The following is a 16612-nucleotide window of genomic DNA, read 5'->3' as shown; positions in this document are numbered from 1 at the left end:
GCAAAGCACTCACACTCTCCAAAGCAAAACACACACTCCAAAACAAAACACACACACTCTCCAAAACAAAACACACACTCCAAAACAAAACACACAAACTCTCCAAAACAAAACACGCACTCCAAATAAAAACACACACACTCTCCAAAACAAAACACACACTCCAAAACAAAACACACACTCCAAAACAAAACACACACACTCTCCAAAAATAACACACACTCCAAAACAAAACACACACTCTCCAAAACAAAACTCACACTCCAAAACAAAACAAACACTCCAAAACAAAACACACACACTCTCCAAAACAAAACACACACTCCAAAACAAAAAACACACATTCTCCAAAAAAAAACACACACTCCAAAACAAAACTCACACTCCAAAACAAAACACGCATTCCAAAACAAAACACTCACACTCTCCAAAGCAAAACACACACTCCAAAACAAAACACACACACTCTCCAGAAAAAACACACACTCGAAAACAAAACACACACGCTCTCCAAAACATAAAACACATTCTAAAACAAAACACACACTCCAGAACAAAACACACACACGCTCCAAAGCAAAACACACACTCCAAAACGAAACACACACACTCTCCAAAACAAAACACACACTCCAAATCAAGACACAGTCTCCAAAACAAAACACAGACTCCAAAACAAAACACACACTCCAAAACAAAACACACACACTGTCCAAAACAAAACACACACTCCAAAACAAAACACACACACTCTCCAAAACAAAACACACACTCCAAATCAAAGCACACACACTCTCCAAAACAAAACACACACTCCAAAACAAAACACACGCAGTCTCCGAAAAAAACACACACTCCAAAACAAAACACACACTCTCCAAAAATAAACTCACACTCCAAAGCAAAACACACACTCCAAAACAAAACACACACACTCTCCAAAACAAAACACACACTCCAAAACAAAACACACACACTCTCCAAAAAAAACACACACTCCAAAACAAAACACACACTCTCCAAAACAAATCTCACACTCCAAAACAAAACACACACTCCAAAACAAAACACACACACTCTCCAAAAAAAAACACACACTCCTAATCAAAGCACTCACACTCTCCAAAGCAAAACACACACTCCAAAACAAAACACACACACTCTCCAAAACAGAACACACACTCCAAAGCAAAGCACTCACACTCTCCAAAGCAAAACACACACTCCAAAACAAAACACACACACTCTCCAAAACAAAACACACACTCCAAAACAAAACACACACACTCTCCAAAACAAAACACACACTCCAAATAAAAACACACACACTCTCCAAAACAAAACACACACTCCAAAACAAAACACACACTCCAAAACAAAACACACACACTCTCCAAAAATAACACACACTCCAAAACAAAACACACACTCTCCAAAATAAAACTCACACTCCAAAACAAAACAAACACTCCAAAACAAAACACACACACTCTCCAAAACAAAACACACACTCCAAAACAAAAAACACACATTCTCCAAAAAAAAACACACACTCCAAAACAAAACACACACTCTCCAAAACAAAACTCACACTCCAAAACAAAACACGCACTCCAAAACAAAACACTCACAATCTCCAAAGCAAAACACACACTCCAAAACAAAACACACACACTCTCCAGAACAAAACACACACTCGAAAACAAAACACACACGCTCTCCAAAACATAAAACACACTCTAAAACAAAACACACACTCCAGAACAAAACACACACACACTCCAAAGCAAAACACACACTCCAAAACGAAACACACACACTCTCCAAAACAAAACACACACTCCAAATCAAGACACAGTCTCCAAAACAAAACACAGACTCCAAAACAAAAAACACACTCCAAAACAAAACACACACACTGTCCAGAACAAAACACACACTCCAAAACAAAACACACACACTCTCCAAAACAAAACACACACTCCAAATCAAAGCACACACACTCTCCAAAACAAAACACACACTCCAAAACAAAACACACACAGTCTCCGAAAAAAACACACACTCCAAAACAAAACACACACTCTCCAAAAATAAACTCACACTCCAAAGCAAAACACACACTCCAAAACAAAACACACACACTCTCCAAAAAAAACACACACTCCAAAACAAAACACACACTCTCCAAAAATAAACTCACACTCCAAAACAAAACACACACTCCAAAACAAAACACACACAATCTCCAAAACAAAACAAAGACTTCAAAACAAAACACACACTACAAAACAAAACACACACACTCTCCAAAAATAACACACACTCCAAAACAAAACACACACTCTCCAAAACAAAACTCACACTCCAAAACAAAACAAACACTCCAAAACAAAACACACACACTCTCCAAAACAAAACACACACTCCAAAACAAAAAACACGCATTCTCCAAAAAAAAACACACACTCCAAAACAAAACACACACTCTCCAAAACAAAACTCACACTCCAAAACAAAACACACACTCCAAAACAAAACACTCACACTCTCCAAAGCAAAACACACACTCCAAAACAAAACACACACACTCTCCAAAACAAAACACACACTCCAAATCAAAGCACACACACTCTCCAAAACAAAACACACACTCCAAAACAAAACACACACACTCTCCGAAAAAAACACACACTCCAAAACAAAACACACACTCTCCAAAACAAAACTCACACTCCAAAGCAAAACACACACTCCAAAACAAAACACACACACTCTCCAAAACAAAACACACACTCCAAAACAAAACACACACACTCTCCAAAAAAAAGACACACTCCAAAACAAAACACACACTCTCCAAAACAAATCTCACACTCCAAAACAAAACACACACTCCAAAACAAAACACACACACTCTCCAAAACAAAACAAAGACTCCAAAACAAAACACACACTCCAAAACAAAACACACACACTCTCCAAACAAAACACACACTCCAAAACAAAACACACACACTCTCCAAAACAAAACACACACTCCAAATCAAAACACACACACTCTCCAAAACAAAACACACATTCCAAAACAAAACACACACTCCAAAACAAAACACACACACTCTCCAAAACAATACACACACTCCAAAACAAAACACACACACTCTCCAAAACAAAACACACACTCCAAAACAAAACACACACACTCTCCAAAAAAAACACACACTCCAAAACAAAACACACACTCTCCAAAACAAAACTCACACTCCAAAACAAAACACACACTCCAAAACAAAACACTCACACTCTCCAAAGCAAAACACACACTCCAAAACAAAACACACACTCCAAAACAAAACACACACACTCTCCAAAACAAAACACACATTGCAAAACAAAACACACACTCTGCAAAACAAAACACACACTCTCTCTAAAACAAACACACACTCCAGAAGAAAACACACACATTCTCTAAAACAAAACTCACCCTCCAAAACAAAACAAACACTCCAAAACAAAACACACACACTCTCCAAAACAAAACACACACTCCAAAACAAAAAACACACATTCTCCAAAAAAAAACACACACTCCAAAACAAAACACACACACTCTCCAAAACAAAAAAAACACTCCAAAACAAAACACACACACTCTCCAAAACAAAACACACACTCCAAAACAAAACACACACACTCTCCAAAACAAAAGACACACTCCAAAACAAAACACACGCACTCTGCAAAACAAAACACACGCTCCAAATCAAAACACACACTCCAAAACAAAACACACACACTCTCCAAAACAAAACACACACTCCAAAACAAAACACACACACTCTCCGAAACAAAACACACACTCCAAATAGAAACACACACACTCTCCAAAACAAAACACACACTCCAAAACAAAGCACACACACTCTCCAGAACAAAAAACACACTCCAAAACAAAACACTCACTCCAAAACAAAACACGCACACACTCCAAAGCCAAACACACCCTCCAAAACAAAACACACACACTCTCCAAAACAAAACACACAATCCAAAACAAAAAACACACTCCAAAACAAAACACACACTCTCTCCAAAACAAAACACACACTCCAAAACAAAACACACACACTCTCCAAAACAAAACACACACTCCAAATAAAAACACACACAATCTCCAAAACAAAACACACACTTCAAAACAAAGCACACACTCCAAAACAAAACACACACACTCTCCAAAAAAAGCACACACTCCAAAACAAAACACATACTCTCCAAAACAAAACTCACACTCCAAAACAAAACAAACACTCCAAAGCAAAACACACACACTCTCCATAACAAAACACACACTCCAAAAAAAACACACACACTCTCCAAAAAAAACACGCACTCCAAAACAAAACACTCACTCTCCAAAACAAAACTCACACTCCAAAACAAAACACACACTCCAAAACAAAACACTCACACTCTCCAAAGCAAAACACACACTCCAAAACAAAACACACACACTCTCCAGAACAAAACACACACTCCAAAACAAAACACACACACTCTCCAAAACATAAAACACACTCCAAAACAAAACACACACTCCAGAACAAAACACACACACACTCCAAAGCAAAACACACACTCCAAAATAAAACACACACACTCTCCAAAGCAAAACACACACTCCAAATCAAAACACACACTCCAAAACAAAACACACACACTCTCCAAATCAAAACACACACTCCAAAACAAAACACACAGTCTCCGAAACAAAACACACACTCCAAATCAAGACACACAGTCTCCAAAACAAAAAGAAACCCCAAAACAAAACACACACACTCTCTAAATCAAAACACACACTCCAAAACAAAACACACACTCTCCAAAACAAAACACACACTCCAAAACAAAACCCACACTCCAAAACAAAATACACACTCCAAAATAAAACACACACACTCTCCAAAACAAAACACACACTCCAAAACAAAACACACACTCCAAAACAAAACACACACACTCTCTAAAACAAAACACACACTCCAAAAGAAAACACACACTCTCCAAAACGAATCTCACACTCCAAAACAAAACACACACTCCAAAACAAAACACACACACTTTCCAAAACAAAAAAAAACTCCAAAACAAAACACACACAATCTCCAAAACAACACACACACTCCATAACAAAACACACACACTCTCCAAAACAAAACACACACTCCAAATCAAAGCACTCACACTCTCCAAAGCAAATCACACACTCCAAAACAAAACACACACACTCTCCAAAACAGAACACACACTCCAAAGCAAAGCACTCACACTCTCGAAAGCAAAACACACGCTCCAAAATAAAACACACACACTCTCCAAAACAAAACACACACTCCAAAACAAAACACACACACTCTCCAAAACAAAACACACACTCCAAGTAAAAACACACACACTCTCCAAAACAAAACACACACTCCAAAGCAAAATACAGACTCCAAAACAAAACACACACACTCTCCAAACATAACACACACTCCAAAACAAAACACAACCTCTCCAAAACAAAACTCACACTCCAAAACAAAACAAAAACTCCAAAACAAAACACACACACTCTCCAAAACAAAACACACACTCCAAAACAAAACACACACACTCTCCAAAAAAAAACACACACTCCAAAACAAAACACACACTCTCCAAAACAAAATTCACACTCCAAAACAAGACACACACTCCAAAACAAAACACACGCTCTCCAAAGCAAAACACACACTCCAAAACAAAACACACACACTCTCCAGAACAAAACACACACTCCAAAACAAAACACACACACTCTCCAAAACATAAAACACACTCCAAAACAAAACACACACCCCAGAACAAAACACACACACACTCCAAAGCAAAACACACACTCCAAAATAAAACACACACACTCTCCCAAACAAAACACACATTCCAAATCAAAACACACACTCCAAAACAAAACACACACACTCTCCAAAACAAAACACACACTCCAAAACAAAACTCACACTCCAAAACAAAACACACATTCCAAAACAAAACACACACTCCAAAACAAAACACACACCCTCTCCAAAACAAAACACACACTCCAAAACAAAACACTCACACTCTGGAAAGCAAAACACACACTCCAAAACAAAACACACACACCAAAACAAAACACACACACACTCCAAAACAAAACACACACTCCAAAACAAAACACAGACTCTCCAAAACAAAACTCACACTCCAAAACAAAACCCACACTCCAAAACAAAACACTCACACTCTCCAAAGCAAAACACACACTCCAAAACAAAACACACACACTCTCCAGAACAAAACACACACCCCAAAACAAAACACACACACTCTCCAAAACAAAACACACACTCCAAAACAAAACACACACACTCTCCAAAAAAAACACACACTCCAAAACAAAACACACACTCTCCAAAAAAAGACTCACACTCCAAAACAAAACACACACTCCAAAACAAAACAAACACACTCTCCAAATAAAACACACACTCCAATACAAACACACACTCTGCAAAAAAATAACACACACTCCAAAACAAAACACACACACTCTCTAAAACAAAACATACACTCCAAAAGAAAACACACACTCTCCAAAACAGATCTCACCCTCCAAAACAAAACACACACTCCAACTCAAAACACACACACTCTCCAAAGCAAAAAAAACTCCAAAACAAAACACACACACTCTCCGAAACAAAACACACACTCCAAAACAAAACACACACACTCTCCAAAACAAAACACACACTCCTAATCAAAGCACTCACACTCTCCAAAGCAAAACACACACTCCAAAACAAAACACACACACTCTCCAAAACAGAACACACACTCCAAAGCAAAGCACTCACACTCTCCAAAGCAAAACACACACTCCAAATCAAAACACACACACTCTCCAAAACAAAACACACACTCCAAAACAAAACACACACACTCTCCAAAACAAAACACACACTCCAAATAAAAACACACACACTCTCCAAAACAAAACACACACTCCAAAACAAAACACACACTCCAAAACAAAACACACACACTCTCCAAAAATAACACACACTCCAAAACAAAACACACACTCTCCAAAACAAAACTCACACTCCAAAACAAAACAAACACTCCAAAACAAAACACACATACTCTCCAAAACAAAGCACACACTCCAAGACAAAAAACACACATTCTCCAAAAAAAAACACACACTCCAAAACAAAACACACACTCTCCAAAACAAAACTCACACTCCAAAACAAAACACGCACTCCAAAACAAAACACTCACACTCTCCAAAGCAAAACACACACTCCAAAACAAAACACACACACTCTCCAGAACAAAACACACACTCGAAAACAAAACACACACGCTCTCCAAAACATAAAACACACTCTAAAACAAAACACACACTCCAGAACAAAACACACACACACTCCAAAGCAAAACACACACTCCAAAACGAAACACACACACTCTCCAAAACAAAACACACACTCCAAATCAAGACACAGTCTCCAAAACAAAACACAGACTCCAAAACAAAACACACACTCCAAAACAAAACACACACACTGTCCAAAACAAAACACACACTCCAAAACAAAACACACACACTCTCCAAAACAAAACACACACTCCAAATCAAAGCACACACACTCTCCAAAACAAAACACACACTCCAAAACAAAACACACACAGTCTCCGAAAAAAACACACACTCCAAAACAAAACACACACTCTCCAAAAATAAACTCACACTCCAAAGCAAAACACACACTCCAAAACAAAACAGACGCACTCTCCAAAACAAAACACACACTCCAAAACAAAACGCACACACTCTCCAAAAAAAACACACGCTCCAAATCAAAACACACACTCTCCAAAACAAATCTCACACTCCAAAACAAAACACACACTCCAAAACAAAACACACACACTCTCCAAAACAAAACACACACTCCTAATCAAAGCACTCACACTCTCCAAAGCAAAACACACACTCCAAAACAAAACACACACACTCTCCAAAACAGAACACACACTCCAAAGCAAAGCACTCACACTCTCCAAAGCAAAACACACACTCCAAAACAAAACACACACACTCTCCAAAACAAAACACACACTCCAAAACAAAACACACACAGTCTCCGAAAAAAACACACACTCCAAAACAAAACACACACTCTCCAAAAATAAACTCACACTCCAAAGCAAAACACACACTCCAAAACAAAACACACACACTCTCCAAAACAAAACACACACTCCAAAACAAAACACACACACTCTCCAAAAAAAACACACTCCAAAACAAAACACACACTCTCCAAAACAAATCTCACACTCCAAAACAAAACACACACTCCAAAACAAAACACACACAATCTCCAAAACAAAACAAAGACTTCAAAACAAAACACACACTACAAAACAAAACACACACACTCTCCAAAAATAACACACACTCCAAAACAAAACACACACTCTCCAAAACAAAACTCACACTCCAAAACAAAACAAACACTCCAAAACAAAACACACACACTCTCCAAAACAAAACACACACTCCAAAACAAAAAACACGCATTCTCCAAAAAAAAACACACACTCCAAAACAAAACACACACTCTCCAAAACAAAACTCACACTCCAAAACAAAACACACACTCCAAAACAAAACACTCACACTCTCCAAAGCAAAACACACACTCCAAAACAAAACACACACACTCTCCAAAACAAAACACACACTCCAAATCAAAGCACACACACTCTCCAAAACAAAACACACACTCCAAAACAAAACACACACACTCACCGAAAAAAACACACACTCCAAAACAAAACACACACTCTCCAAAACAAAACTCACACTCCAAAGCAAAACACACACTCCAAAACAAAACACACACACTCTCCAAAACAAAACAAACACTCCAAAACAAAACACACACACTCTCCAAAAAAAAGACACACTCCAAAACAAAACACACACTCTCCAAAACAAATCTCACACTCCAAAACAAAACACACACTCCAAAACAAAACACACACACTCTCCAAAACAAAACAAAGACTCCAAAACAAAACACACACTCCAAAACAAAACACACACACTCTCCAAACAAAACACACACTCCAAAACAAAACACACACACTCTCCAAAACAAAACACACACTCCAAATCAAAACACACACACTCTCCAAAACAAAACACACATTCCAAAACAAAACACACACTCCAAAACAAAACACACACACTCTCCAAAACAATACACACACTCCAAAACAAAACACACACTCTCCAAAACAAAACACACACTCCAAAACAAAACACACACACTCTCCAAAAAAAACACACACTCCAAAACAAAACACACACTCTCCAAAACAAAACTCACACTCCAAAACAAAACACACACTCCAAAACAAAACACTCACACTCTCCAAAGCAAAACACACACTCCAAAACAAAACACACACTCCAAAACAAAACACACACACTCTCCAAAACAAAACACACATTGCAAAACAAAACACACACTCTGCAAAACAAAACACACACTCCAAAAAAAAACACACACTCTCTCTAAAACAAACACACACTCCAGAAGAAAACACACACATTCTCTAAAACAAAACTCACCCTCCAAAACAAAACAAACACTCCAAAACAAAACACACACACTCTCCAAAACAAAACACACACTCCAAAACAAAAAACACACATTCTCCAAAAAAAAACACACACTCCAAAACAAAACACACACACTCTCCAAAACAAAAAAAACACTCCAAAACAAAACACACACACTCTCCAAAACAAAACACACACTCCAAAACAAAACACACACACTCTCCAAAACAAAAGACACACTCCAAAACAAAACACACGCACTCTGCAAAACAAAACACACGCTCCAAATCAAAACACACACTCCAAAACAAAACACACACACTCTCCAAAACAAAACACACACTCCAAAACAAAACACACACACTCTCCGAAACAAAACACACACTCCAAATAGAAACACACACACTCTCCAAAACAAAACACACACTCCAAAACAAAGCACACACACTCTCCAGAACAAAAAACACACTCCAAAACAAAACACTCACTCCAAAACAAAACACGCACAAACTCCAAAGCCAAACACACCCTCCAAAACAAAACACACACACTCTCCAAAACAAAACACACAATCCAAAACAAAAAACACACTCCAAAACAAAACACACACTCTCTCCAAAACAAAACACACACTCCAAAACAAAACACACACACTCTCCAAAACAAAACACACACTCCAAATAAAAACACACACAATCTCCAAAACAAAACACACACTTCAAAACAAAGCACACACTCCAAAACAAAACACACACACTCTCCAAAAAAAGCACACACTCCAAAACAAAACACACAATCTCCAAAACAAAACTCACACTCCAAAACAAAACAAACACTCCAAAGCAAAACACACACACTCTCCATAACAAAACACACACTCCAAAAAAAACACACACACTCTCCAAAAAAAACACGCACTCCAAAACAAAACACACACTCTCCAAAACAAAACTCACACTCCAAAACAAAACACACACTCCAAAACAAAACACTCACACTCTCCAAAGCAAAACACACACTCCAAAACAAAACACACACACTCTCCAGAACAAAACACACACTCCAAAACAAAACACACACACTCTCCAAAACATAAAACACACTCCAAAACAAAACACACACTCCAGAACAAAACACACACACACTCCAAAGCAAAACACACACTCCAAAATAAAACACACACACTCTCCAAAGCAAAACACACACTCCAAATCAAAACACACACTCCAAAACAAAACACACACACTCTCCAAATCAAAACACACACTCCAAAACAAAACACACAGTCTCCGAAACAAAACACACACTCCAAATCAAGACACACAGTCTCCAAAACAAAAAGAAACCCCAAAACAAAACACACACACTCTCTAAATCAAAACACACACTCCAAAACAAAACACACACTCTCCAAAACAAAACACACACTCCAAAACAAAACCCACACTCCAAAACAAAATACATACTCCAAAATAAAACACACACACTCTTCAAAACAAAAAAAAACTCCAAAACAAAACACACACACTCTCCAAAACAAAACACACACTCCAAAACAAAACACACACCATCTCCAAAACAAAACACACACAACAAAACAAAACACTCACACTCTCCAAAGCAAAACACACACTCCAAAACAAAACACACACACCAAAACAAAACACACACACTCTCCAAAACAAAACACACACTCCAAAACAAAACACACACTCCAAAACAAAACACACACACTCTCCAAAACAAAACACTCATTGCAAAACAAAACACACACTCTGCAAAACAAAACACACACTCCAAAAAAAAAACACACACTCTCTCTAAAACAAAACACACACTCCAGAAGAAAACACACACATTCTCCAAAACAAAGCTCACCCTCCGAAACAAAACACACACTCCAAAACAAAACACACACACTCTCCAAAACAAAAAAACGCTCCAAAACAAAAGACACACACTCTCCAAAACAAAACACACACTCCAAAACAAAACACACACACTCTCCAAAACAAAACACACACTCCAAAACAAAACACACGCACTCTCCAAAACAAAACACATGCTCCAAATCAAAACACACATTCCAAAACAAAACACACACACTCTCCAAAACAAAACACACACTCCAAAACAAAACACACACACTCTCCAAAACAGAACACACACTCCAAATAAAAACACACACACTCTCCAAAACAAAACACACACTCCAAAACAAAACACACACACTCTCCAGAACAAAAAACACACTCCAAAACATAACACTCACTCCAAAACAAAACACGCTCACACTCCAAAGCCAAACACACCCTCCAAAACAAAACACACACTCTCCAAAACAAAACACACAATCCAAAACAAAAAACAGACACCAAAACAAAACACACACACTCTCCAAAACAAAACACACACTCCAAAACAAAACACACACACTCTCCAAAACAAAACACACACTCCAAATAAAAACACACACACTCTCCAAAACAAAACACACACTTCAAAACAAAACACACACTCCAAAACAAAACACACACACTCTCCAAAAAAAGCACACACTCCAAAACAAAACACACACACTCGAAAACAAAACTCACACTCCAAAACAAAACAAACACTCCAAAGCAAAACACACACACGCTCCAAATCAAAACACACACTCCAAAACAAAACACACACACTCTCCAGAACAAAACACACACTCCAAAACAAAACACACACACTCTCCAAAACATAAAACACACTCCAAAACAAAACACACACTCCAGAACAAAACACACACACACTCCAAAGCAAAACACACACTCCAAAATAAAACACACACACTCTCCAAAGCAAAACACACACTCCAAATCAAAACACACACTCCAAAACAAAACACACACACTCTCCAAAACAAACCACACACTCTAAAACAAAACACACAGTCTCCGAAACAAAACACACACTCCAAATCAAGACACACAGTCTCCAAAACAAAAAGAAATCCCAAAACAAAACACACACACTCTCTAAAACAAAACACACACTCCAAAACAAAACACACACTCTCCAAAACAATACACACACTCGAAAACAAAACCCACACTCCAAAACAAAACACACACTCCAAAACAAAACACACACACTCTCCAAAACAAAAAAAAACCCCAAAACAAAACACACACACTCTCCAAAACAAAACACACACTCCAAAACAAAACACACACCATCTCCATAACAAAACACACACGCCAAAACAAAACACTCACACTCTCCAAAGCAAAACATACACTCCAAAACAAAACACACACACCAAAACAAAACACACACACTCTCCAAAACAAAACACACACTCCAAAACAAAACACACACTCCAAAACAAAACACACACACACTCCAAAGCAAAACACACACTCCAAAACAAAACACACACTCTCCAAAGCAAAACACAGACTCCAAAACAAAACACACACTCCAATAAAAAACACACACACTCTGCAAAACAAAACACACACTCCAAAACAAAACACACATACTCTCCAAAACAAAACACACACTCCAAAACAATACACACTCTCCAAAACAAAACTCACACTCCAAAACAAAACAAACACTGCAAAAGAAAACACACACATTCTCCAAAACAAAACTCACCCTCCAAAACAAAACACACACTACAAAACAAAACACACACACTCCAAAGCAAAACACAGACTCCAAAACAAAACACACACTCCAATAAAAAACACACACACTCTCCAAAACAAAACACACACTCCAAAACAAAACACACATACTCTCCAAAACAAAACACACACTCCAAAACAATACACACTCTCCAAAACAAAACTCTCACTCCAAAACAAAATACACACTCCAAAACAAAACACACTCACTCTCCAAAACAGAACAAACACTCCAAAACAAAACACACACACTCTCCAAAAAAAACACACACTCCAAAACAATACACACTCTCCAAAACAAAACTCACACTCCAAAACAAAACAAACACTGCAAAAGAAAACACACACATTCTCCAAAACAAAACTCACCCTCCAAAACAAAACACACACTACAAAACAAAACACACACACTCTCCAAAACAAAAAAAAACTCCAAAACAAAACACACACACGCTCCAAATCAAAACACACACTCCAAAACAAAACACACACACTCTCCAGAACAAAACACACACTCCAAAACAAAACACACACACTCTCCAAAACATAAAACACACTCCAAAACAAAACACACACTCCAGAACAAAACACACACACACTCCAAAGCAAAACACACACTCCAAAATAAAACACACACACTCTCCAAAGCAAAACACACACTCCAAATCAAAACACACACTCCAAAACAAAACACACACACTCTCCAAAACAAACCACACACTCCAAAACAAAACACACAGTCTCCGAAACAAAACTCACACTCCAAAGCAAAACACACACTCCAAAACAAAACACACACACTCTCCAAAACAAAACACACACTCCAAAACAAAACACACACACTCTCCAAAAAAAAGACACACTCCAAAACAAAACACACACTCTCCAAAACAAATCTCACACTCCAAAACAAAACACACACTCCAAAACAAAACACACACACTCTCCAAAACAAAACAAAGACTCCAAAACAAAACACACACTCCAAAACAAAACACACACACTCTCCAAACAAAACACACACTCCAAAACAAAACACACACACTCTCCAAAACAAAACACACACTCCAAATCAAAACACACACACTCTCCAAAACAAAACACACATTCCAAAACAAAACACACACTCCAAAACAAAACACACACACTCTCCAAAACAATACACACACTCCAAAACAAAACACACACACTCTCCAAAACAAAACACACACTCCAAAACAAAACACACGCACTCTCCAAAAAAAACACACACTCCAAAACAAAACACACAATCTCCAAAACAAAACTCACACTCCAAAACAAAACACACACTCCAAAACAAAACACTCACACTCTCCAAAGCAAAGCACACACTCCAAAACAAAACACACACTCCAAAACAAAACACACACACTCTCCAAAACTAAACACACATTGCAAAACAAAACACACACTCTGCAAAACAAAACACACACTCCAAAAAAAAACACACACTCTCTCTAAAACAAACACACACTCCAGAAGAAAACACACACATTCTCTAAAACAAAACTCACCCTCCAAAACAAAACAAACACTCCAAAACAAAACACACACACTCTCCAAAACAAAACACACACTCCAAAACAAAAAACACACATTCTCCAAAAAAAAACACACACTCCAAAACAAAACACACACACTCTCCAAAACAAAAAAAACACTCCAAAACAAAACACACACACTCTCCAAAACAAAACACACACTCCAAAACAAAACACACACACTCTCCAAAACAAAAGACACACTCCAAAACAAAACACACGCACTCTCCAAAACATAAAACACACTCCAAAACAAAACACACACTCCAGAACAAAACACACACACACTCCAAAGCAAAACACACACTCCAAAATAAAACACACACACTCTCCAAAGCAAAACACACACTCCAAATCAAAACACACACTCCAAAACAAAACACACACACTCTCCAAAACAAACCACACACTCCAAAACAAAACACACAGTCTCCGAAACAAAACACACACTCCAAATCAAGACACACAGTCTCCAAAACAAAAAGAAATCCCAAAACAAAACACACACACTCTCTAAAACAAAACACACACTCCAAAACAAAACACACACTCTCCAAAACAATACACACACTCGAAAACAAAACCCACACTCCAAAACAAAACACACACTCCAAAACAAAACACACACACTCTCCAAAACAAAAAAAAACCCCAAAACAAAACACACACACTCTCCAAAACAAAACACACACTCCAAAACAAAACACACACCATCTCCATAACAAAACACACACGCCAAAACAAAACACTCACACTCTCCAAAGCAAAACATACACTCCAAAACAAAACACTCACTCCAAAACAAAACACGCACACACTCCAAAGCCAAACACACTCTCCAAAACAAAACACACACTCTCCAAAACAAAACTCACACTCCAAAACAAAACAAACACTCCAAAGCAAAACACACACACTCTCCATAACAAAACACTCACTCCAAAACAAAACACGCACACACTCCAAAGCCAAACACACCCTCCAAAACAAAACACACACACTCTCCAAAACAAAACACACAATCCAAAACAAAAAACACACTCCAAAACAAAACACACACTCTCTCCAAAACAAAACACAAACTCCAAAACAAAACACACACACTCTCCAAAACAAAACACACACTCCAAATAAAAACACACACAATCTCCAAAACAAAACACACACTTCAAAACAAAGCACACACTCCAAAACAAAACACACACACTCTCCAAAAAAAGCACACACTCCAAAACAAAACACACACTCTCCAAAACAAAACTCACACTCCAAAACAAAACAAACACTCCAAAGCAAAACACACACACTCTCCATAACAAAACACACACTCCAAAAAAAACACACACACTCTCCAAAAAAAACACACACTCCAAAACAAAACACACACTCTCCAAAACAAAACTCACACTCCAAAACAAAACATACACTCCAAAACAAAACACTCACACTCTCCAAAGCAAAACACACACTCCAAAACAAAACACACACACTCTCCAGAACAAAACACACACTCCAAAACAAAACACACACACTCTCCAAAACATAAAACACACTCCAAAACAAAACACACACTCCAGAACAAAACACACACACACTCCAAAGCAAAACACACACTCCAAAATAAAACACACACACTCTCCAAAGCAAAACACACACTCCAA

This window comes from Somniosus microcephalus, unplaced genomic scaffold, assembly GCF_052327205.1.
Source record: "Somniosus microcephalus isolate GS21.2 unplaced genomic scaffold, FLI_Smic_1.0 unresolved_chr3, whole genome shotgun sequence".
NCBI classification, from domain to species: domain Eukaryota; kingdom Metazoa; phylum Chordata; class Chondrichthyes; order Squaliformes; family Somniosidae; genus Somniosus; species Somniosus microcephalus.
This window is presented reverse-complemented; position numbering follows the sequence as displayed.